The sequence below is a fragment of the Macaca fascicularis genome, chromosome 20, assembly GCF_037993035.2.
Source record: "Macaca fascicularis isolate 582-1 chromosome 20, T2T-MFA8v1.1".
Taxonomy (NCBI): Eukaryota; Metazoa; Chordata; class Mammalia; order Primates; family Cercopithecidae; genus Macaca; species Macaca fascicularis.
Window position 1 is genome coordinate 77,611,769 of NC_088394.1, and position 24,590 is coordinate 77,636,358.

At 49.8% G+C, this 24,590-nt stretch overlaps 1 protein-coding gene across 2 annotated transcripts in view; it reads left to right on the forward strand.

Moving 5' to 3' along the window:
• The first annotated feature begins 660 nt into the window (after nt 1–660).
• Nucleotides 661–24,590, forward strand: part of PLCG2 (phospholipase C gamma 2) — a 239,221-nt gene continuing 215,291 nt past the window's right edge. For both annotated transcript variants that reach the window (XM_074027663.1, XM_065536926.1), the window contains exon 1: nt 661–828. The gene's annotated coding sequence lies outside the window, so the exon portion shown is untranslated. The remainder of the gene's footprint in view (nt 829–24,590) is intronic.

A 24,590-nucleotide genomic window follows, 5' to 3' on the forward strand; every position in this document is an offset into this window, starting at 1 on the left:
TCAAACTCCTGACCCCAACTGATCCACTCACCTTGGCCTCCCAAAGTGCTGATATCACGGCACCTGGCCATGACTCAGACATTTCTTACTACAGATAATAACGTTTTCAACCAATTGGCAAACAGAAAAAATTTACATCTACTTACAACCTGGAAGCCCCTGCTCCCTTTGGGTTGCCCCAGCCTTCCAGATGGAACCAATGTCCATCTTGCACATATTGATGTATTATGCCTCTCTAAAATGCATAAAAAGAAGCTGTACCTTGACCACCTTCGACACATATCAGGATCTCCTGAGGCTGTGTCACAGGCACGTCCTTAAACCTTGCAAAATAAACTCTCTCGATTGATCGAGCCCTGTCTCAGATACTTTGGGATGTCTCAGATACACTTGGCAATGGTACCTATTTATGGGTGTAACGCGAGGTTTCCATACATGTACACATTGTGTAATGATCAAATCAGGTTAACGAGCAAATCCATCACCCCAAACCTTGATCACTGCTTTGTGGTGAGAACATTCAGACGCCTCCTGTAGCTGTTTGGAAACACACAGTACTTCATTGTTAACTGTCCTCACCCTCGGGACAGCCACGGAGGGCCGAAAGGAAGTGCAGGCTGCTGTGAGCGCCTTTAAGAGGGGGCAGCACTGAGCTCACCTGCGAGCCTAGACCTGGAGAGAAGCTGGAGTCTCCAGCCCGAGGGGAGGCGGAGGAGGGAACCGCCTTGCAGGCAGAGGGAAGAGCATGTGCGGAGGCCCCGAGGCAGAGCCTGGCAATTCGGCGGCGGAACAGATGCTGGAAGGGAGGAGGAGGAGGAGCAGGAGGAGGTACGGGGGCCTGGGTCGCTGCGGAGAGCCGAGGTCTCTGAAGTCGCATTACTAGGGCAGTGGGAAGCTGTTACGGGGTAGACGCCCGGGATGGGGGAGGGGCTATATGATAATCTGGGAGTTGTTCTTTATTGTGGAGTAAAGGGAGGCAGAGGTGAAGCCGTCGAGGGAGCAGCGAGCTCATCACTCCCCACATTCTATTAAAATGCACATTCTCCCGGGAGGGGGCTTCCAGTTAATGAAACAGGAAGCAAGGTCTGTTGAGCTTGCAACCAGCTGAGAGCAATTTGAGGACAAAAAGGAAGGGCGGGAAGAAGCGGGATCTCGGGAAGTTGGCAGGCAGGTGAGAGCCCGGCTGGCCTGTTCACGCCTGTCTGCCCCTGGTGGCCGGGACGGGAAGGTCAGAGTACAGGGTCGGCGGCGCCAACCCCCCTGGGGGTCCCAGCTGCTGCAGATCCGGGCTGGGGCTGGGCCTGGCCGCTGCTGGGGGCGGGAGGCAGTTCCCAGCCCGGGGCCGATGACGTCAACGTTGTCATGGAGATCCGGCTTCCCTGCCCAGCGTTGCAGCTGCGGGAGCCCGGGGCGGGGAGGCTCTGCGAGGCTGAGGGAAGCAGAAGGCACAGACCTGGGTCCTGCAGGCGGTGCAGGCGCAGGCGGTGGCTCCACCTAGGAGCACAGCCCTGGCAGAGGCAGGATGCCCAGAATGGGAGGGCTCCCTGCTGCACCCAGCCCGCCCCGCCCCGTGTCGCCCAGACGTGGCTTCGACCTTGCACTAGCTCCTGGGGTAGCCGATGAGGAACCCCCTGAGATGGGGGCCCAGGCTTCCCCACCCTGGGGTCCAGAGACTTAGTCCCCAGTCTGGAAGTTGTCTTGGCAGAAGAGTGTTCTGGTATGCTCCTGTGCTCCCCCCTTTAACAGGAGTGTTTCCGGACCAAACTGAGGGTGGGGCTGCTTATTCTCCGGCCCAATAACCAGATGCAGATGAACGGGGAAAGGAAGGAGTTGGTTTCTGTAACCGGGTACAGGGAGAAGGCCTGGAGATTATCCCCAGACCAACTCAAAATTACAAAGTTTTCCAGAGCTTATATACCTTCTAAGCTACATGTCTACGTCTAAGTGTGCATTCATCTAAAGACATAAGTGATTAACTTCTGTAGCTAAGGTCTGAGTCCTGAAGCTCTTCCTCTGGAGCCTCAGTAAATTTAGTTCATCTAAATGGGTCCAGGTGCTGGGGTGATTACCCTTATCTTGTCTCCTACTAAATCATGGAGGTGTGGGGAGTTCCTTCAGACCCCCAGTAAACTTGTCTGTGGAGGTCTGGGGAGTTATTTCAGACCCCCAATAAAATTTGTTTAATCCTAAATGGGTCCCATTAAGAATTCCTTCGTTTTCCTGTCATGCTTCAAGGCCCAGGAAAGGCCCAGGCAAAACTCTTGGTGGGCTTTTGTGATATTCCAGTCTTTGTAGAAGGGTACTGGTTCTTTCAGCTTTTAATATTTCACCGAACCACTCAGTCAGTGCTGAAACCATTGTTATGAGGCCTGTGTTAGTGAGACCTGGCCTGCCACAGGAGCACACGAAGAGGGAACCAGCAGCCTCTTACTGACCTCCCTCCACTCCCCCTGTTTTGTTTCCAGTGCCTATTCACTAAGGAACATTGACCCAGTCCCTCCTTGTGCCAAGCGGTGTCCTGAATGCTTTATGAGGTCACGGAATCCTCCCTGTGGCCCCAGGACCTACAAGGGACATTGTGGAAGCTGCTGGTTTATTTATTGTGTTCACACATGTGTTCCCTGAAGCACATATGTGAAACGGTGTTCTTAGTGCTACGCGCTGCTCTGTCAGATCTTTCCAGTTTGTTTTTTTTTTTATAGATGTGTTTTTTTTTTTTGGAGATAGGGTCTCACTCTGTCACCCCGGCTGAGGTACACTGGCACCCTCATAGCTCACCACACTCTCAACCTCCTGGACTCAAGTGATCCTCCCACCTCAGCCTCCTGAGTAGCTGGGACTACAGGCCAGTGCTACCACGCCTGACTTATTTTTAAATTTTTTATAGAGAGGGGGTCTCACCATGTTGCCCAGGTTGTTTTCAAACTCCTGGCCTTCAGTGATCCTCCCACCTTGGCTTCTCAAAGCACTGGGATTACAGGTGTGAGCCGTCATGCCTGGGCTTTTCCAGTTTCTTAAAATACCTTTGTAGCAAAAGGTCAGTCTACACTAGTTAAGATTTTGGCCTCAAAACTATGTTCATGTTTCCTTCAGCCCCTCCCTTTTCTGAGTACCTGCCTCATTTTGCTGGTGTTGCCCTTGTCCTCCGTAGGCCATTGCTGCTTCTCTGGCTGACAGTGGGGATGTTCAAATGGTGGCCCAGGTGCCAGCTCTGGGAGAGACCCCATGAGGCAGGGGTGGAGGTGATGGTCCCCAGGCCATGTTCCCCCCAGCCCCTTCCCCCTGTGGACCACCTCCCACCTCCTGCTGCCCCCTGCTGGGTCTCTTTTTCCTTTCTGGGTGGGATAACAGGAAGCTGTCTCAGGCCTACTGCCTCCTAGTGTCCACGTGACTCCCAGAAACTCACACTGCCCTGACTTGTAGACTGGAGGACATTGCTGTGGTCACCTCTCCCCACCTAGGCACCTCTTGGCAACTCTTTCTCCTCTAGTCCAGGCAGGCAGCATGAAGATCAAGCATCACCTGCCTTGGGCTGGGGGTGGCTGGAGGACAGGAGTGAACCTGGAACCTGGGAAGGGTATTTCCTTATTTTTCTCTCCCTGCTCATGGACCTCCAGTCTTCTTTTGGAGATGGGATGACATCCGGAGAGAGTGGAATATTTTGCACTACTTTTTAATAGGCCCCGGGGGTCGGCCCTTGGCTTTCTACCTTTCTCTAGAATGTGGGGAACTCATATCTAGATGGTGATTTCAAGACTGCTGGAGAAGGCTCACTCAATCTCCTCTTATTTTGACCATCCATCCACCCACTGACCCATCCACCCACCCTTTATCCGTCTATTCTCCATCCATCCATCCATCCATCTGTCCATCCTCTGTCCATCCACCCTTCCATCTACCCACCCACTCATCCATCCATCCATCTCTCTACCCATCCATCTATCCATCCATTCACTATCATCCACCCACCCATCCGTCTATCCACCTATCCATCCACCCACCCACCCACTGATCTATCCATTCACCCACCCACCCATCTCTCTATCCATCCACCCATTCATTCATCTATTCATACATACATTCACTATCCATCCCCCCTCCATTCATCAATGTTGACTGTACACCTACTATGTGCCGGTCACTCTGGTGGATGCTGAGGATCTAGCTATGAATAAGCAAGACCAAAACTCCCACCCTTATGGAGTTTATGCTCTGGGAGGAGTCAGGCAATAACAAAATCAACAATGAAAAGATGTAGTGGGTCAGGTGTGGTGGCTTATGCCTGTAATCCCAGCACTTTGGGAGGCCAAGGCAGGTGGATCACTTGAGGTCAGCAGTTGGAGATCTGCCTGGCCAACATGGTGAAACCCCCTCTCTACTAAAAATACAGAAATTAGCCTGGTGTGGTGAGACCCAGCTACTTGGGAGGCTGAGGCACAAGAATCACTTGAACCCGGGAGGCAGAGTTTGCAGTGAGCTGAGATGGTGCCACTGCACACAAGTCTAGGTGACAGAGTGAGACTCCATCTCAAAAAAAAAAAAAAAAAAAAGAAAGAAAGAAAGGTGGAAAAAAAGATGTAGTAATTTAAAAGGATAAATACAGTAGAGAAAAATTAATCCAGAAAGGGGACTAGCGAGAATGGAGAAGGGGTATCCAAGTGGGGTTCACTGAGAAGGTGATATTTGAACAAAAACCTGAGGGAAGGGAGAAGGGAACTGAGTCAGTATTTGGGGAAAGAATGTTCCAGGCAAAGGGAACAGCCAGTGCAGAAGCCCAGAGGTGGGAGTGGGCACAGAGTGTGAAGAGCAGGAGGAGGGGATGAAGCCAGGGCAGAGTGGGCACAGGGGAGGAGAGGGGAGGGCCAGATCAGTGGCTTCTCATGGGCCTCTGGGTGTCATTGGTCTCACTGTCCATCCACTCAGTCCACAGTAGCTCCACATGCACTGCAGAACTTGCTGCTCACCGGGTCCTTTGCTGAAGGTTCCCCTGTGCACGTGTCATCTCATCTCCAAACTATTCTCGTCATTCTCATTTTATAGATGAGAAAACTGAGGCCCGAGCCTGTAAGGTGAACAACGAGGGAAGAGAAGGGAATAGGCTGGAAGTGGGTATTTGGGATGGGTCGGGCAGGGCCCAGGCCTGCATGACATTCTCTGGGAAGAGGCAGCCAGGTCTTTGCCAAAAACCTCCCTATGGCTGCCCCAGTTGGCCCAAGTTATTGAACCTCAAAGAACCCAAATCTTGTCACAAACTGTCTTGGAAGGGCAAGCAGGTTCTCTGTTCCCAGCCTTCCAGGATGACCAGCCCCAGCGGGTGCATGTGGGGTGGGGTGGGGGAGAGGGAGGGACAGAGCCAGGTTTTTCCTACCAGGCAGGCCCATGCAGCTTGCGTGTGGGTGGGTGAGAGAAGGGTGGGTGGTTCTTAGCAGAAGGGGATGATGCCAAATGGGCCTAGGAGGTGGCCAATAGCGTCCAGAGGCCAGAGCTGCTCTGGCAGAACCAGACACTGGTTTCATCTCACAGTGGTCCAGAGGCCACATTTGAGCCTCCCTTGGCCTGTCTTGGCAAGAAATGGAGAGCAGACATTTACAAAATGTTTGGTTCATTCATTTGACAAATATTTACATGAATCTACTGTGGGCTAGGCCCTGGGTTCTGTACTGAGTAGATGATGAGTGGGTGGGTGGATGGGTGGGTAAATGAATGAGTAGCTGGATCAATGGATAGATAGATGGATGATGGATGAATAGATTGGTGGGTGAGTGGATGGGTGAATAAATGGTTGGGTGTATAGATGGATGTGTGGATCGTTGAGTAATTCACGGATGGATGTATATTAGTTGTTTATTGCTGTGTAAGAAATCATTTCAAAATTTGTGGCTTAAAACAGAAAACATTTATTATCTCACCATGTCTGTGGGTCAGGAATTTGGGAGTGCCTAGCTGGGTAGTTCTGGCTCAGGGCCTCTCACGTGGCTGCAGTCAGGATGGTGGCTAGGGTTGCAGTTTCATACGACAGCTTGCCTGGCGCTGGAGGATCCACTTACATGATGGATCCCTTGCACAGCTATTAACAGGAGGCCTTGGTTTCTCATTACATTGGCCTCTCCATAGGCTACGTGAGTGCCCTCCTGACATGGCAGCTGCCTGTATTCATGGTCAATGATTCAAGTGAGAAAGAGAAAGACCAAGATGGAAGCCAAAGTACCTCTGATGACCTTGTCTCTGGGTCTTACACCATTACTTCTGCTTTTTCCTTTTTTTTTTTTCCTGTTAGAAGCAAGTCACAAAGTTCAACCCACACTCAAGGGGAAAGGAAGTAATTTCCACCTCTTTTTGTTTTTTTAAGACAGGGTCTCACTCTGTTGCCCAGGCTGAAGTGCAGTGGTGCAGTCATACTTCACTGCAGCCTTGACCTCCTGGACTTAAGCAATCCTCCTGCCTCAGCCTCCCAAGAAACTGGGACTACAGGAACATATCACCATGCCCTGCTAATTTTTTGGTATTGTTAGCAGAGAGAGAGAAGTCTCGAACTCTTGAGCTCAAGGGGTCCTTCCGACTCAACCTCCCAAAGTGTTGGGATTATAGCCATGAGCCAGTATGCCCGACTAGTTTCTACCTTTTGAAGGAGGAGTATAAAAGAATCTGTGGGCACAGTTTAATACCATCACAAGAGATAAATGGCTAGAGCAGCAATAATTCTTACAGAGTGCTGAAATCTTAGAATGATTTTACAGCAGAGATTCTCAACGGTGACTGCATGTTAAATTCCTCCGGGACACTAAGAAAATATCAGTTTTGAGAATCAGCCCCGACTTTCTTATTAGTCTGGGGAGAGACTTGGACATTGGCATCTGTGCTTTTGTTTAGTGGAATGATCTTAAGCTTTAATTGTGAAACCCAGCATATATGTTCCTGCTTTTTTTATTATAATGAAAATATAATATAAAATGTATCATTTAAACTATTTATTTATTTATTTTCGAGACAGGGTCTTACTCTGTCACCCAGGTTAGAGTGCAGTGGTGCAATCTCAGCTCACTGCAACCTTCGCGTCCCAGGTGTAAGCGATCCTCCCACTTCAGCCACCTGAGTAGCTGGGATCACAGGCGCCCGCCACCATGCCCGACTAATTTTTTGTATTTTTGGTAGAGATGGGGTTTCACCATGTTGCGCAGGCTGGTCTGGAACTCCTGAGCTCAGGTGGTCCAACCTCCTCAGCCTCCCAAAGTGCTGGGATCACAGGCATGAGCCACCATGCCTGGCCCATTTTAACAATTTTTGAGTGTCCCATTCAGTGGCATTCTGTACATTCACACTGCCATGCAACCATCCTCCTCAGAACACTTTAATCTTCCCAAAGGGAAACTCTGTGCCCATTAAACACAAACTCCCCATTTCTGCCTCCTCCCGCAGCCCCTGGCAGCCACCGTCCTGCTTTCCGCCTCTATGAATCGAATCTGACTGCGCTATGAGTCTCCTGTTTGCAGAAACTACAGTATTTGTCCTTCTGTGTCTGGTTTACTTCACTTAGCACAGTATCTTTGAGATTCATCCATATTGTACCACGTGTTCGTTTTGTTGTTGTTGTTGTTTGTTTGTTTGTTTGAGATGGAGTCTTGCTCTGTTACCCAGGGGAGTGCAGTGACGTGACCTCAGCTCACTACAACCTCCGCCTCCCAGGTTCAAGTGATTCTCCTGCCTCAGACTCCTGAGTAGCTGGAACTACAGGTGCACATCATGATGCCCAGCTAAGTTTTGTATTTTTACTAGAGATGGGGTTTCACCATGTTGGCCAGGCTGGTCTCGAACTCCTGACTTCAGGTGATCTGCCTGCCTTGGCTTCCCAAAGTGCTGGGATTACAGGCGTGAGCCACCGTGCCTTGCCACGTGTCAGAATTTTATTTCTTTTACAGTCGACTAATATTCTGTTGTCTGTCTAGACCACATTTGTTTATCCACGCACCCGTGGATAGACTTTAAAAAACCAGTGGTAGTTTTTAAAGTTTCATGGTGATGCTGCTGTGCAATCAGGGATGAAAACCAAGGACTGGATGGCACCGTGGCTCACGCCTGTAATCCCAGCACTTCGGAAGGCCAAGGCGGGTGGATCACTTGAGGTCAGCAGCTCCGAGACGAGCTTGGCCAACATGGTGAAACCCCGTCTCTACTAAAAAAATACAAAAAATTAGCCAGGTGTAGTAGTGGGCACCTGTAATCCCAGCTACACAGGAGGCTGAGACACAAGAATCGCTTGAACCCAGGAGGGAGAGGTTGCAGTGAGCCCAGATCGCGTCACTGCACTCCAGCCTGGGCGACAGAGCGAGACTCTGTTTCCAAAAAAAAAAGAAAAAAGAGGCCGGGCGCGGTGGCTCAAGCCTGTAATCCCAGCACTTTGGGAGGCCGAGACGGGCGGATCACGAGGTCAGGAGATCGAGACCATCCTGGCTAACATGGTGAAACCCCGTCTCTACTAAAAAATACAAAAAACTAGCCGGGCGAGGTGGCAGGCGCCTGTAGTCCCAGCTACTCGGGAGGCTGAGGCAGGAGAATGGCGTAAACCCGGGAGGCGGAGCTTGCAGTGAGCTGAGATCCGGCCACTGCACTCCAGCCTGGGTGACAGAGCGAGACTCCGTCTCAAAAAAAAAAAAAAAAAAAAAAAGAAAAAAGAAAAGAAAGAAAGAAAACCAAGGCCTAAGACCAGAATTTCGCAATCTTCGCTGCACAACAGAATCACCTGAGAGCAGTTTTAAAAAATGCGGATGCCTGGCGCCCGTCCTAGAGCAGCGGCATCAGATTCTGGGCCCTGGGAGGGGTGGGGCTGGCCGGGAATTGATGAGTTCCTTGCAGTGCCGGGCAGGGCAAGGTGTGCAGAATTATTTCCCAGTCTCTGCTGCCTCCTGGTGGCACGATTGACAACAGCCTGGCAGTGACGCCTGTCAGCATGGTTCCTCTTCCTCTCCAGGGCTGGCTTACCCAGCCCCAAAGGACCCCAGTACCGGGGGTCTGGGAACCCTGAAAAGCTCTTATCTGACCCCTCTGCCCACCTGCATTTCCTGGCTGGCCTTGCGTGACTCCGTGTTGTAGAAGAACCAATGAGTTTATTAGAGAAGGAAAGACGGCACTGTGTGACCTTGAATAAGACAGTTTGCCCGTGTCTCAGTTTCCCTGACTTTCACGTAAGGATCACCACGGTTTCCTCTGATAAGTTCCCAAGATGGCAGGCGAGCATGTGTGTTAGGGCTGGGAAGGCCATCATGGGGAGGTTTCGTACCCTCAGCACGATTGCCATTAGGGGCCGGATCACTGTGGTGAGGGCTGTCCCGTGCACTGTAGGGTATTCAACAGGATCCCTGGCCTTGACCTCCTACATGCCAGTGGCACCCCTGAGCTGGGATCATCAAAAACTGTCTCCAGATACGGGCAGTGTCCCCTGAGTGCAGGATTGCCAAATAAAATAGTTAAATTTGAATTTAACTTTGAAAATTTGAATTTCAGATAGACACATAATGTTTTTGTATAATTATGTTCAAAGGCTGCATTTTTATTTCCTAAATCTGGAAACCCTACCTGAGGGACAAAATCACTCCAGCTGGCACTGGCTAGTGCCCTTGTGAGTTTTTGGCACCTGTTTTAAGAACTCACAACAGGCTGGGGGCTAAGACGGCAGATGGGGAAGTTGTGGCAGGGGCGGAACTTGCCCCAGCCTGGCAGGGGGAGGGGTGCCGCCTAGAGGGAGTGGGAAGGGCAGGCCCAGGAGTGATGAGCGTGAACTAGAGAGTGCTGTGCAGGAGGAAGCTGGGGCCGCCGTTGGGCCTTCTCCCTCTAGGGGCCCAGGAGTCATTGGTACTCAGTGTCTGGGTGGGGGCAGGGGGAGTTTTTGTTCTTCCAGCACCTGGGGCTGTTGAGGCCAGAGAACTTGGTGGTCGACCACAGGCTGGGGTATTAGTTCGCCCCTAGCTTCTCCCCAGCGAGAACCCAGGGGATTAAACCTCAATCTGCTTATGTGCAAGAGGAAGAAATAGGCCCAGAGAATGACAGTGACAGGTCTACAGTCACACAGCCAACTTGTGCTTGTGGCAGTGGCAAAGTTGGTCAGTATCTGAGTCTTCAGGCTAGAGCTTTTTCCCCTCGAGTGGAGCCTGGGAAGTGGCCTCTATTTCTGGTACATTCTCTGGGAGCCCCCAGCATTTTCCAGACAGAGGGCACTGAAGACAGGCTTTGTGCTAAGGCTGGGTCACCTGAGGTCCAGCTGCTCCCCTGTACTCCTCCAGGGAATGGCTGGGACCCCTTCTCCTGTGGCTGACCCTAAAAGGACAGACTCTTCTGTGGAATGAGGAGAGGCAAAGTGCGTGGTGGTTAAGCACGTGAACTTGGAGCCAGACGGCCTGGGACTGAATCCTGGCTCCCAGCCTCTCACCAACTGTGACCTTGAGCAAAGTACTTAAACATCCTGTGCCTCCAACTCTTAATCCATGAAATGGGCATGATGAAATGACCCCTACTCCATACCGTTGTTAAAAGAATGAAATGAATTAATAAGTGCTCAGAACAGTGTGTAGAGCCGGGTGCAGTGGCACATGCCTGTAATCCCAGCACTTTGGGAGGCCAAGGCAGGTGGATCACTGGAGGTCAGGAATTCGAGACCAGCCTGGCCAAGATGGTGAAACCCCGTCTCTACTAAAAATACAAAAATTAGTTGGGTGTGGTGGCCCATGCCTGTAATCCCAGTTACTCGGGAGCCTAAGGCAGGAGAATCATCTGTGCCTGGGAGGTGGAGGTTGCAGTGAGCTGAGATTGCACCACTGTATTCCAGCCTGGGTAACACAGCAAAACTCCATTTCCAAAAAAGAAAACAAAAGAAGAAAACCAGTGTGTGGCAGGTACGCAGGTAGTAAGGTTCACTTTTCTTCTAGTGACATTTACCGTCTTCCTTAGGAAGCTGGTTCAGTGGGGCAGCCATGTGACACAGGCACAGTCAATCACTGCATCCCAGTGCATGGACCAGTCACAGGGTCAAGGGTGGGCATGTGACCCCCCAGCAAATGAGCACATCCCTGGGGTTGGTGTGCAGAGGCTCTGGGAGTCAAGTTTCCTTTTCCCTGGCCGAGCGCGGTGGCTCACACCTGTAATCCCGGCACTGTGGGAGTCCCAGGTGGGCGGATGGCCTGAGGTCAGGAGTTCGAGACCAGCCTGGCCAACATGGTGAAACCTCATCTCTAATAAAAATGTAAAAAATTAGCCGAGCATGGTGGCGTGCACCTGTAATCCCAGCTACCCAGGAGGCTGAGGCAGGAGAACTTGGGAGACATAGATTGCAGTGAGTTGAGATAGTGGCACTGCACTCCAGCTTAGGCAACAGAGCCAGACTCCATCTCAAAAAAAAAAAAAAAAAAAAAAAAAAAAAAACCCCAACAACAACAACAAAAAAACTGAAACCAAACCAAAACAAAAAAACAGCTTCCTCTTCCCACTGTGGGTGCAGAGGCCTGGGGCTGTGGTCAGCATCCCTGGCACATAGGACTTGAAAAGAATGAGACCAACCCGTTGAAGGTTCTCTTGAGTCCCTGGATCCACCTTGCCTGCCAGCCAGAATCCTCCCTGGAATTCCCACAGATGTGAGACCGAATCTCCCAGTTTGCTTAAGCAAGTTTGAATAGAGTTTCAATCCATGCGCCCTTTGTGCCCCATAGAGCAAGAGAGGTTCCCCCAAGGCAGCCCCTTTCCTCCATGGACCAGGGCTCTTGGCCTTTGTTTTGGTCCACCTGCTGCCCGACGTCCAGGCCCAGCCTCACACTGGGACACTGGCCCACTCTTAGGGAGGTGGGTCCTCCAGGTCTGATGTGATTAGAGCTCATTTACAACAAGAGGAAACAAACAAACGTATTAAGTACCTACTGTGTGTCAGGTATTGTGTTGGGGCTTTGAGGTTATTTTACTTGTATTTTACAGATGAGGAAACTACAGCTCAGAGAGGTAAAGTGACTTGTTCAGGCTCACACAGCCAGGAAGTAGAATCGCTTCTATTTGAACCCAGTCTGGTTCCAAAGCATCCATTGTATCATATGGCTTATTACTTGCAGGGGGGAGATTTTTTTCCATAAAAATATTTTACCCTTTGGATTTCCCCCAATTTGTACATATTTATGGGCTACAGAGTGATATTTTGATACACATATAAAATGTGTAACGATCAGGCTGGATGTGGTGGCTCACACCTGTGATCCCAGCACTTTGGGAGGCCAAGGTGGGCAGATCACTTGAGGCCAGGAGTTCAAGAACAGCCTGGCCAACATGGTGAAACCCCGTCTCTACTAAAAATACAAAAATGAACTTGGTGTGGTGGTGCGTGCCTGTAATCCCAGCTCCTTGGGAGGTTGAGGCCGGAGAATTGCTTGAACCCGGGAGGCAGAGGTTGCAGTGAGCTGAGATCGTGCCACTTCACTCTAGCCTGGGTGAAGAGAGACTCTGTCTCAAAAAAAAAAAAAAAAAAAAAAAAAGTATAATGATCAAATCAGTCATTAGCATATCCATCACTTCAAATGTTTGTCATTTCTTTGTGTTGTGAACATTCAAAATCTCTTCTGGCTCTCTGAAAATATACAATAAACCACAGTTAACCATATTCACTCACAGTGCTGCAGAACGCCAGAGCGCGTTCCTCCTACCTAGCTGAAATTTGTGTCCATTCACCAACTTCCCCCTGTCCTCTCCTCCCTCCTACCCTTCCCTGCCTCCAATACTCAAAATTCTACTCGCTTCCTCCGTGTGCTCAACATTTAAACTCAGATTTTAATTGTGGTAGAAGGCACACAAAAGTTACCATTGTGGGGACGGGGCTGGGGGGCGGTGGCTAAAATTGAAAAGGTAGCAGAGTACCTCTCAGTCAAAAGATGACCTAGAAAATCCATTACTCCAAGTACATGGTACCCCTGGAAAATAGGGGTTAGGTCTCATTCATGCATTCAACCTGCTGGGTGCCGGGCAGTGCTCAAGGAAGAGCCTGACTGGGATGAGACCAATGAGGGGCTCCAGGTGCAGAGTTGAGGGTGGTGCTGCTTCACAGGTGATGACCCTGCACATGTATGACTCTAAGAGTGACTGTCATCTTCTGTCCTACTCCTGGGGCCCAGCCTTTCTCCCTGGATCCCCAGTCCCCATGCAGGGTGAAGGAGGGTTTAGATAACGTGGCAGAGTCTTAGTCCAGCCAGGGCAGGAATGTCCCATGCACTACCCCTGAGAAATGATTCCATCAACAATGGTTTGAGGAGCACTTAGTATGTGCCAGGAACTGGGGTGTACAGGAGTGACCACAGGCATCCCACTGCTTTCAGGGAGCTGGTGGGGAGACTTCAAGACAGATGATAGCATATATAATCATTTGTTACCCCATGGAGGGTGTTATGAAGGAAAGGGCCAGGTGCTACAAGAGGGGAGTGAACCAGGGCTGGGGAGCCTCACTTCCCATCTGGCCAGATGTCCTCAGGTTCTGGGACCCAGCTTCACAGTCCCCTCCTCCTCCCAGCTTTGAAGTTCTTATCATTGGTCCCGCTCCTCTTGTTCTTCCAGACGTGTGAAGGGGGCCTGCTCTGTGTCATTATCAACTTGCAATACCTTAGTGTCTCATTTCATCTTTTTGGTTTTCAACACCTGCTTCACAGTTCACCTATTATGTTTTATCTGGCAAAAGAACCAGTCTAGCTGGGTTCGGTGGCTCATTCCTGTAGTCCCAGCACTTTGGGATGCTGAAGTGGGGGGATCACTTTAGCCCAGGAGTTTGAGACAAGCCTGGGCAACATAGCGAGACCCTGTCTCTACTAAAAATAGAAAAGAAAAGAAAGAAAAGGCAAGGAAAGAAGGAAGGAAGGAAAGGAAAGGAAGAAAAAGATAGATGGGCATGGTGGCACACACCTGTAGTCACAGCTACTTGGGAGGCTGAGGTGGGAGGATCACATGAACACGAGGTTGAGGCTGCAGTGAGCTATAGTTGCACCACTGCACTCCAATCTGGGTGACAGAGAGAGACTCTATCTCAAAAACAAAAACAAAACAAAAGAACCAGTGTGCTCTGTCTCTTGACTGGACCCTAACTGGCACAGACTTGCTGGAACACTGGTCACCCAGGCAAAGAGCCCAGGCAGAGTGACCTGCGTGGTCAAAAGCCAGGAGGCTGGAGGGAGTGAGGGACGTTCCTGGAGCTAGAGGCCAGACGGGCCAGAGTGGAGTGAATGGGGTGAGGTTGGGCTCAGGAATGGGCACCTCATCCACCCTGAGCTGGGGAGAGCCGGGCTCAGGGCTTTTATTGGAACTGGTGGGTTAGCAGATCCTCTCTCTTGTGGATGTGAAGCTGGGAGAAAGGAAAGCTGCAGTTATGCAGGGCTCCTGTGGGAGACAGCCTGCCTGGAGCTGAGGCCCACCCCAAGGGAGGGAGAGTGGCAAGATGAAATGATGTCGTTGGAGCCCCTTGATCCAGCTGTGACTGTAGCCCTGGGTTTTCAGTTACATGAGGGGATAACTTCCCTTTTTTTCTTTTTAAGACAGAGTCTTGCACTGTTACCCAGGCTGGAGTGCAGTGGTGTGATCTCAGCTCACTGTAACCTCCGCCTCGTGGGTTCAAGCAATTCTCCTGCCTCAGCCTCCCAAGTAGCTGGGATTACAGGCACCTGCCACTGTGCCCAGCTAAATTTTTGTATTTTTAAGTAGAGACATGGTTTCACTATGTTGGCCAGGATGGTCTTAAACTCCTGACCTCGTGATTCACCCGCCTCGGCCTCCCAAAGTGCTGGGATTACAGGTGTGAGCCACCGCGCCCAGCCAACTTCCCTTTTTGATTAAAACAGATTGAGGTGACTTTTCTTCTCACTTGTAACCAAAACAATTCCAAATCTTTTGGCACTCCATAAACAGCAGTCATGATGGTGAAGCTGGTGGGGATGATGAGGAGGCAAGTTTGTTTTTTTTTAAGACAGTTTTGCTCTGTCTCCCAGACCATGGCTGTCTGCAGACTTGACCTCCTGGGCTCAAGTGATCTCCCACATCAGCCTCTTGAGTAGCTGGGTCTACAGACGTGGGTCACCATACCCAACTAATTAAAAAATTTTTTTGTATAGACAAGGTCTCACTATGTTGCCCAGGCTGATGTTGAACTCCTGGGCTCAAACGATTCTTCCGCCTCAGCCTCCCGAAGTGCTGGGATTACAGGCGTGAGCTACTGTTCCCAGTCCAGGAATTGGAATTGTTGAGAGTATCTGGAGTGGTGAAAAAGGGGGCCAACAGGCTGGATGCTACAGGAAGGAAGGAGAAAGGAAGAAGGGTTGGTTTTTCTGGAGCCAAAGTGTCTCATCTTAACCCCAACCTGGACTTTAAAAAGACTGTTATGCAGTGGAACCTTTTTCCTGTCGATTCCATAAACATTCAGCAAAGAATATAAGATGATTAAGTGCTGGTTGTAAATGACCTCCAGCAACAGGGCTGGGTTTTGCATCCAGGTCACTGCAGGGCTGAACTAGAAAAGGTTGTGTTGGGTAACCCAGCCGCCCAAGATTCAATCTTGATTGGTCTAAGCCAGCGATGGCATTGCTAGTCCCCCTCCCACTGATTGGCTGGGAAGGGCATGTGACCTAGTGCTGACCCATGAGAGGTAAGGAGAGTTGCCAGAAGCCTTCTTGGACGACGTGTGGCCACAGAAACCTCTCTTTTCTATAAGTTGCAATATCCTTTAAAGTTGTCACCTAAAATCTTCATGTTTGACCATCCTCTGCCTCTCCCAAGTTGAATTTTGCTCAGTTGCATCCAAACAACGACTATAACTCAGGGTTGCTTTCAACATATTTAACAACCAAGATGACATGGACCCTAACTAACTAATGGCCACTGGCCACAGACTGCAGGCCATATGGTAATTACCAGCTGGATGTCAACCCCAAGTCTGCTTCCTATTGTGGGCTGCATGTGGTTGGCTCCTGGGGATACAGAGATAAATTATGCACATTTACTGTTCTCAAGGTGGGCAGTCTGGTAGCTTCTATAAGAAAAAGTAGGTTAAGTCTAGAATGCTGGTGTTTCGCATTTTTCCTGTAAATCTCAGGTTGTGACCTTGGCTGACATTAGGTTCAGTGGGGAGCTTGTCCCAGGCTGATTCAGCAGATCTGGAGGGGCATGGGCATGCATGCTTAAACAGAGTCCCACTTGGGAACCTCTGCTTTCAGTTTTCCATTCAGAGGCTGAGTTCAGCAGCCAGACTTTATTCCTGAACTTCCTGGCTGTCATATAACGAATGACCTGACTCTCTGTCTCGAGACTAGCCCATTCAAAGGTGCATCCTTCCTTTTTCTTTATTAGAAGGGACTAAATGTCTGAAGGAGGAAAAACAAAGATGCACCTCTGGAGACAACATGATGTCACAGAACCAGGGAAGGAATTTCATGGCCCCTAGAAAACTCAGCAGGCAAGACGATGCCAAAGTCGAATGGAACTTCTGTTAACCCCAAAGTCAGACAGGACCAGCCCATGGCTGCTCAGGGTGCTGTGGCCACAAACAGGGTCGGCCTCCTGCATAAAGTAAGGTAGAAACGCTTTCAGCCTCCACGGTGCTTCCCGGTTTATAACTTCATCTAGTTGTGCCACGTAGGGGGCCGTCGCCACCACCAGCAGGGTGCCCTGAGTGCTTGCGTTTTCACCCCTAGCACAGGTGGACACCACAACTCCCAGAAAACATCTGGGGCGGAAACGGAAGCATGCCCGCAGCAGTGAACGCACTGCATTCTGGGAAATGTAGTCCAAACGGCCGCCGGGGCGGGGTGAGCCCCAACAGTGGTACCTTCTGGGAAGGATCGTTTTCACGTAGTCCAAAAGCCAGGAGGTGGGAACCGAGGGGCTCTCACCCCAGCACCGGCAGGGGATGAACAACTTTTGGATTTTGAATTTAAGTGGATTTGGTTTTGTCACTCTCCATCCCCAACACCCAAGGAGGCAGAGAATAAGAGCAACACACACTTCTGTGATGCCATTCGTGTCTGAATTGATTATTTCTCACTCGAACTTGAGTAAACATGCAGTTTAACCTCCCAAGCATCTGTAAAGTGGGCATATTAATAATTCCCACTTCTCAGGCTTGAAAACATTGATCAGGTAATTGATACAGTGCCTGACACACCTTCATTGCCCTCTTCTCTTGGAGTGAGCAGAGCCTACAAAGCAAACAGATGTGCTTTGTAACCAGGAGTATGAATTCTGCTCCAGGAGAGCACAGGGGACTTTGTCATATTTTGGGAGTTATAATTTCATTGAGATTCCAGCCAAAATTCATAGGCAAAAAGGTAAGGAAATCTGGTCACTTACAGGGATTCAGCAAACGTACACCAACCGCCTTGCTAGCCAGGACACAGTTAAATGAAAGTTAAAAATGTATGACAAGCTTCTGGGTCAAGCATCCTCAAACAGTACTATTGATAGTATTAATGGGTTTATCCTCTATAAAGAGCAATTTGGCAATGGCTTTCAAAATTACAAAGGCATATATGTGCAGCTTCAGTGATTCCACCTCTAGGAATTTCTCCTGCAGACACACTCAAACATTTTCAAAATGACAAAAGTTAAGAATATTAATGGGGCTGGGTATGGTGGCTCACGCCTGTAATCCCAGCACTTTGGGAGGCCGAGGTGGGCAGATCACTTGATGTTAGGTGTTTGAGACCAGCCTGGCCAACATGTTGAAACCCCATCTTTATTAAAAATGCAAAAGGTGACAGGGTCACCATATTGGCCAGGCTGGTCTCGAACTCCTGACCTCAGGTGATCTGCCCACCTCAGCCTCCCAAAGTACTGGGATTACAGGCCTGAGCCACTGCACCTGGCTGAGGCCAGTAGTTTGAGACAGCCTGGCCAACATGGTGAACCCCCATCTCTACTAAAAATACAAAATTTAGCTGGGCATGGTGGCACATGCCTATAATTCCAGCTACTCAGGAGGCTGAGGCACGAGAATTGCTTGAACCTGGAAGGTGGAAGTTGCAGTAAGCCAAGATGGTGCCACTGTACTCTAGCCTGGGCAACAGAGTGAGACTTTGTCTCAAACTTAAAAAATAAAAAAAATAAAATAAAGAAAGCAAGGTGCAGAGCAGGGTATGCAGAATGCCGCATTTTTGTGGAAATGTCAAAGACTGAGTCTGAAAGGAGACACAAGAAAGAGGTGACTAAGGATGCCTCGGGGAGGAGAACTGGATTGGGGAAGGGGACAATAGGGGTAAACAGGGGACTTCTCGCACTTACTCTTTTAGTCCTTTTGAATGGCCTACGATGTGCCTGTATAAACTATTCAAATTAAAAAAAAAAATAACTTCAAAGAAGACTGTTTCTGGGAAAGCACTTGTGGTCAGAAAACCCCAGACTCGGATCTCCTATTCCTCATTTGTACACTTGACGGTAAACCCAAAACAGAAGGAAGGAAAGCCAGTGATATCTTTCATATCTGTTTCCACATCTTATCCTCATTGCAACCCTGTGAACCAGTTAGGTTTTATCTGGCACATTTGACGGATTAGGAAAATTGAGGCTCAGAGAGGCTTGGTGAGACACTGGCAGAGCTGGGATTGAAACGGAGTCTTGACTATGACTGAATCTGGCTCCTTCCCTCCTGCAGGGGACCTCTCCAGGCACTGTCGGGGGTGGCAGGAGACAGCTCAGGGTTGAAGATGAGGGTGTGGATTACTTCCAGGCTGTGATGCTCACTGAAGCTGCTTTCCACTGCAACTTTCACAAGGGGCCCCTCAGGCAGGAAACAGCAGTCTAGGATGCCGGCAGCCAAACCAGGGGTTTGATTTACATGTTCTTGCACAACTGGTTGGGTGGATTATTTGGGAGGCTAGGAGCTAACTCAGCCAAAGATCCTGTTCTCTAAACCCATCTGGGTTGCTTTTTAACATCTCTATAATCCTTGAAGAGGCAGACTTTTAAAAATCGCTTGATTGATTTTTGTCAAATTATATGCTTTAAACAAACTAGCCTTTTTCATTAAATAAATTATTTTTTATTTTTTATTTTTTTGTGATGGAGTCTCATTCATTCTGTCATCCAGGCTAGAGTGCAGTGGTATGATCTTGGCTCACTGCAACCTCCACCTCCTGGGTTCAAGTGATTCTCCTGCCTCAGCCTTCCCAGTCGCTGGGATTCTGTAATCCCAGCGCCTACCATCACACCCAGCTAATTTGTGTATTTTTAGTAGAGATGAGGTTTTACCATGTTGGCCAGGCTGGTCTCGAACTCCTGACCTCAAGTCATCCACCCACCTTGGCCTCCCAAAGTGCTGGGATGACAGCCATGAGCCACTGTGCCTGGCCTTCATTAAATAAAGAAATAGATGAGTGTTACCAATTCAAGCAATGAAGTATTTGGAGGACAATTTGGGGTTTCTATCAAAATTGTTTTGATATGTGTCCAGCATTTACATGGCAAATGATTTTCGTTTCCCTGTGGATATACTCCAGTGTTCAAGGATACATGTCCAAAGATTCATTGCTTATGAAGCAAAGACACAAACCTAGAAAGAGCTGAGATGTCCATCAATGGACAGCTGCTTCACTTAACTGTAATCCATCTGCACAATGGAATGCAAAGTGCCATGGCTGAGAAAAAGAAACTTGGCTGGATATGCTGACCTAGAAAGAGATCTACAATATACTGTTAAGTCAAAACAGCAGTAGAATAATATGATCCCATTGTGAAAAAAAAAGTTATAAACACATAGAGATATATATGTTTTAGTAAACATAGAAAACAATGTGTAACATCCAGCAGTTCGGCTGGGTATGCTGGCTCATGCCTGTAATCCCAGCACTTTCGGAGGACGAGGCGGGCCGATCCCCTCAGGCCAGGAGTTCGAGACCAGCTTGGCCAACATAGTGAAATTCCATCTCTACTAAAAATACAACAACAACAAAAAAATTAGCTGGACATGGTGACGGGCACCCATAATCCTAGCTACTCAGGAGGCTGAGGCAGAAGAATCCCTTGAACCTGGGAGGGAAAGATTGCAGTGAGCTGAGATCACACCACTGCACTCCAACCTGGGTAATGTCTCAGGAAAAAAAAAAAAAAGGTCCAGTGTAGCAATCCCACTTCTGGATATTTACCCAAAAGTTTTGAAATCAGTTTGTTGAAAGATGTGTGCACTGTCAGGTTCATTGCAGCATCATTCACGATAGCCGAATTATGGAATCAACCTAAGTGTCCATCAACAGATCAATGCATGAAGAAATGTGCCACATGTTTACAATGGACTACTATTCAGCATTTAAAAAGCAGAATTGGGACTGGAGAGTATTTATTTATTTATTTATTTATTTATTTATTTTGAGATGGGGTCTCCCTCTGTTGCCCAGGCTGGAGTGCAGTGGCGTGATCGGCTCGCTGCAAGCTCCGCCTTCTGGATTCAGGCCATTCTCCTGCCTCAGCCTCCCGAGTAGCTGGGACTACAGGTGCCCGCCACCATACCTGGCTAATTTTTTTTGTATTTTTAGTAGAGATGGGGTTTCACGGTGTTAGCCAGGATGGTCTTGATCTCCTGATCTCATGATCCACCTGCCTCGGCCTCCCAAAGTGCTGGGATTACAGGCATGAGCCACCGTGCCCAGCCTTTTTATTTATTTATTTATTTATTTATTTATTTATTTTATTTTATTTTTTTGAGACGGAGTCTCCCTCTGTCACCCAGGCTGGAGTGCAGTGGTGCGATCTCGACTCACTGCAAGCTCCACCTCCCAGGTTCACGCCATTCTCCTGCCTCAGCCTCCCGTGTAGCTGGGACTGCAGGCGCCCGCCACTGCGACCGGCTAATTTTTTGTATTTTTAGTAGAGACTGGGGTTTCACCGTGTTAGCCACGATGGTCTCGATCTCCTGACCTCGTGATCCACCCATCTTGGCCTCCCAAAGTGCTGGGATTACAGGCGTGAGCCACCGCGCCTGGCCTATTTATTTATTTATTTATTTAATTTATTTTTTTTGAGACAGAGTTTCACTCTTGTTGTCCAGACTGGAGTACAGTAATGTAATCTCGGCTCACTACAACCTCCGCCTCCAGGGTTCAAGTGATTCTTCTGCCTCAGCCTCCTCAGTAGCTGGGATTACAGGTGCGTTCCACCATGCCCAGCTAATTTTTGTACTTTTAGTAGAGATGGGGTTTCACTATGTTGGCCAGGCTGGTCTCAGACTCCTGACCTCAGGTGATCCACCTGCCTCAGCCTTCCATAGTGCTGGGATTACAGGAGTGAGCCACTGCATCTAGCCTGGAACTGGAGATTGATGGCCAAGGAAATTCTGTCATTTGTGACAACATGGACAAAGGTGGAGAACATTATGCTAAGTGAAATAAGCCAGGCCCAGAAAGACAAATATCACATGTTCTCACTTATATGTGGAATCTAAAACAGTCAAACTCATAGAAGCAGAGAGTAGAATGGCAGTTACAGAGGCTGGAGGAGGGGAAATGAGGAGATGGTGGTCAAAGGGTACAAAATCTCAGGAGGAATACAGGTTTTTTTTGAGACCTATTGTATGGCATGGTAAATGTCATTAATAATAGAGTATGGTACATTTCAAAATTGCTAAGAGAGTAAATTCATTCTCATCACAAAAAAGTTAAGTGTTGGAGGTGATGGATATGTTCACTAGCTTGGTTTAATTATTCCACATTGTACTCATAGATCATAATGTCACTTTTTACCCTATAAATATGTAAAAGAGGCCGGGTGCAGTGGCTCACACCTGTAATCCCGGCACTTTGGGAGGTCACGGTGGGTGCATCACCTGAGGTCAGGAGTTCAAGACCAGCCTGGCCAACATGGTGAAATTTTGTCTCTCCTAAAAATATAAACATCAGCTGGATGTGATGGCAGGTGTCTGTAATCCTAGCTCCTCGGGAGGCTGAGGTGGGAGATTTGCCTGAGCCTGGGAGGCGGAGGTTGCAGTGAGCCGAGACTATGCCACTGCACTCCAGCCTGGGCAGCAAAGCAAGAGTCTACCTCAAAAAATAAATATAAAAAATATATAATATATGTATATAATATATATATATAAAAGCTAGGATTTGAACCTACAACTCTTCACTGTAACGTAGGCCCCCTGTATCACGCATGAACTATGAGCCTGCTGAGTGCTGGGTGCTGAGCTGGGAGCTTCCACTGTTCCCCACCTCTGCCTCTCAGAGTTCCCTGATGCTGGAAGCCTGGAGGCCCTCAGAATTCTAGGGTGTTTTTAGAACATCATTGTGGGGTGAAAGCAGGTTCCAGCTTCCCTGGGTGGAAGGTTCCAAGAAGCTCCCGGCCAGCTCCGAGAAGCGCCCGGCCAGCTCCTCCACTTCGCCTGACGGGGAGGGGATTGTGAGGGTTGGGACATGTCCTCTTTTAAGGCTCTCTCTTGCTGGCTTCTGACCACTTCCTCTTTTTCCTGAGGCGGTGGTGGCTGGCCATGGCAGCACTAATAGCAGCTGGGGGCGGGGCAGGCCTCCGAAACCCTCCTGGAGTGGCTCAGCCCCTGGGCTGAGGGCAGCAGAGCAAGAGTCCACTTTAACTTCCATCACCTCTTCCCCAGAGGTCTCTGTGAGCCCCCAGAGGAGGGGCTGGGAGTGGTGATCCCCTTAGCTCCCCGTCCCCAGACGGAACAGAATCACTGACCCTGAGTCTTGGCCTGGCCTACATCTGCTTCCAGCAACTTCCATGAAGGACGTACCTGTAGACCGAGGCCCACTGCTTGCACAGCCAGAGCCCTCAGGATGCCCAGGGAAGTGAGGGCCAGTGCTGGAAGCTCCAGCTTAGCACCAGGCACCTCCCCAGTGAATGGCTGCTGGAGGCAGAGCTGCCAGCAGGGAGAGGACAGCTATGAAAGACGTGGCTCCAGGCCTTGCACTGCCTCCTGTCAACTGGGGGCTTTGGGCAGGCTGCTTTTCTCCTTTGGGCCTCAGTTTCCTCATCTGTGTAGTGGAGATCAACCATGGTACTTCGAAGGTCTGTAGAAATTCCTGGTACACAGCAAGTGCTCAATAATGGTATGAGCTACTATTAGCCAGTGCCTGTGGCTCGGTCTGAGCTGTTCAGGGTGCCCCACCAGCTTCTGCTGAGGACAGCCAGTGGCCGCTCAGCTCTGCTCCCAGCCTCGCACCATTCCACACCCCCGCGGCCCTGCCTCTCCTTGCCACCTCAGCCTCGCTTCCCACCTGTGGCAGGTGCGGCCAAGCTCAGGTCCACACAGCACCAGCTTTAGTTTTGCCACTCACAGCCCCATTGAGCCAGTTTGGTAAAACATCCACATTGGCCATTGGTGGGTTATGCCGAGTTCAGCATTGTGCTAAAGTTCTGGCAGGCTTTTGTTTGTTTGTTTGTTTTTTGTATTCTGGTTGAATATATATAACATAAAATTTACTGTTTTAACCATTTAATTTAATTTAATTTTTCTTTCTTTTTTTTTTTTTTGAGATAGAGTCTCACTCTGCTGCCCAAGCAGGAATGCAGTAATGGTATCTTGGCTCACTGCAGCCTTCATCTCTCAGGTTCAAGCAATTCTTCTGTCTCAACCTCGTTAGTAGCTGGGATTACAGGCGCACATTACCACGCCCAGCTAATTTTTATATTTTCAGTGGAGATGTGTTTCACCATGTTGGCCAGGCTGGTCTCGAACTCCTGATCTCAAGTGATCTGCCTGTCTTGGCCTCCCAAAGTGCTGGGATTACAGGCGTGAGCCACTGCACCCAGCAGTGCTGGCTTTTGGGAGGGGATGCGGGAACTCAGGTGGAGGTGGAGGTGGAGATGGAGATGGAGGCGGCAAACCTAGAAGTAGGTCCCTAGAACCTGTGTCACTGGGTCAACCCTGAGGGATAGTTACCAAGGAGTGAAGTCCTTTCAGGCCTGGCCTGGACCCTCCTCCTAGAATCTTCTCCCTGGGAGGGGGCCTGTGATGGCGGCCAGGCCAGGCAAAGGAAGACACAGGGCAGTGCCTCAACACGCGCTCAGCCTCCACCCAAGGTGGGACCGTCTGGCTCCACCATGGAGCCCTGGCTGTTGGTCCAGGGCTGGGGGAGTCTCACCTCCACAGCCACCTCCCACTCCCTAGGCCCTCTCTAAGCCCTCCAGCCCCTTCTCCTGGAGATAAAACGGCCGAACTCCCTTCATCTTTTCCCCATCCCACAGTCATGGCTGTGGCCTCTGCATTTATTGGCTGTGGCATCCTTCCCTCCCCTCCCCACCTCCTTTCCACCCTTCCCCACTCCTCCCCACTTCCTTCCCTTCCCTTCCCACCTCCTTCCCCCCTCATTCCCACCCCTCCCCACCTCCTTCCCACCCCTCCCCACCTCCTTCCCTTCCCTCCCCACCTACTCCCACCTCCTTCCCTCCCCTCCCCACCTCTTTCCCTCCCCTCCCCGCCTCCTTGCCTCCCCTCCCCACCTCCTTTCCTTCCCTCCCCACCTACTCCCCACTTCCTTCCCTCCCCTCCCCGCCCCTTTCCCTCCCCTCCCTGCCTTCTTCCCTTCCCTCCCTGCCTCCTTCCCACCCCTCCCCGCCTCCTTCCCTCCCCTCCCCGCCTCCTTCCCTCCCCTCCCCGC